The sequence below is a fragment of the Cyprinodon variegatus genome, unplaced genomic scaffold, assembly GCF_000732505.1.
Source record: "Cyprinodon variegatus isolate N-32 unplaced genomic scaffold, C_variegatus-1.0 Scaffold1401, whole genome shotgun sequence".
Taxonomy (NCBI): domain Eukaryota; kingdom Metazoa; phylum Chordata; class Actinopteri; order Cyprinodontiformes; family Cyprinodontidae; genus Cyprinodon; species Cyprinodon variegatus.
In genome coordinates this window covers 120582-122016 of record NW_015151854.1, presented here as the reverse complement: position 1 = coordinate 122016, position 1435 = coordinate 120582, and positions in this window count along the sequence as shown.

The following is a 1435-nucleotide window of genomic DNA, read 5'->3' as shown; positions in this document are numbered from 1 at the left end:
CTTTTCTGTATAATCTGTATATAGCTTCCATATTTATTTAATTTTATAGCCTCTTCCAATTACTCTCTGTTTATATAAACCATTTATAGTCCATACATACATATTCCCTGTAAATAAATATTTATATCCTGTAGAGCACTTCAGGATAGATGCAGACCACATTTATTTAATCTGTACTTGTGACAGAGTAAAGACATTAAAGTTGAATCTATTCTATTATTAAATATTTTACATGTCAGAATTGGACAGTTTGAACCAAACACTGAGCAGGAAAATGCACTGCCATGTACTGCCACCTGCTGGTCACTTAGGGTCACTGACAGTGCTCCCAGCATGAGGCTCCACCGCAAACAACAACAATAATAATAACAGGTTCAATGTGACACCAAAGGAACATGATATATATGCAACTTTATGTCCTTTACTCTGAATATTTTATATTAAATAAGCCTTAGATAAAATACTCAAAGGATAAAACAAGCAAACCTAAATCTACATTCAAATATTTGAAATAATATTAAACTAATATTTACATGTATTGATAATTTTATATAATTCAGTTTCTTTCTTATGTTTATTTTTTAGACTGACTGCAGAATTAAATCCATTTTTGGGACTTTGTAGAAAAACCTGATAAACTCAGAACGATGGGGGAACAGAGGCGGTGCTGAAAGGAGCAGCTATGGTTGTTCTCCTCAGATGGAGCAGAGCAGCGACTCTCTGCCAGGATGGAGGATTCAGCTCAGAGTCGCTTTATGTTTTAGAAAGTACTCCCCGTCTCTTTCACTGGAGGCTGTAATGTTTGTTCGTGGTTAGTAATACGGTTTAAAATATATTATCATGTTGGAATCATGTGACCTTTTACCTAACAGGATTTTTTTTCTATTATTTTTTTATTACAATACTAATTATTAAAAAATATTTTAAATCCTTCAATCAAAACAGCAACATCTGTTCATCAAACATTTAGTTCCAAAGAGAGGGAAAAATAAAAGGTTTCACTAGAATTAAATCACAAATCGACTTTCTGTCCACATATTTTTCTATTGGTCTGCAACACCATTAGAGACCAACAGGGGGCGCTTCTCCTGCACAGAACATTCTGTCTGTGTGACCCACTGATCTATATTCAGACTAAGAGACTTAGGCAACTCTTATTGTCATTTTTTATACACAGAGTGTATATAAAACCAAATCTCGTTTAGCACAGCTTTCCAGACAGAAAATTAACTTTTTTCATTCCATAAACTTCAGCAGTGATCAAATGGAAACACTGGGAGAAAAACGCATAGATCTAGAAGTTCAGAGCATTAATATCTATGGTGCAATTATGCAATGTTGTTGGTATGGTGTTATCAGTGTGATGGTGGTGGGGAAGAAGCTGCTGCAGAACCTGCTGGTCCTGCATTGAACGCTGGGAAACCTCTTCCCAGAG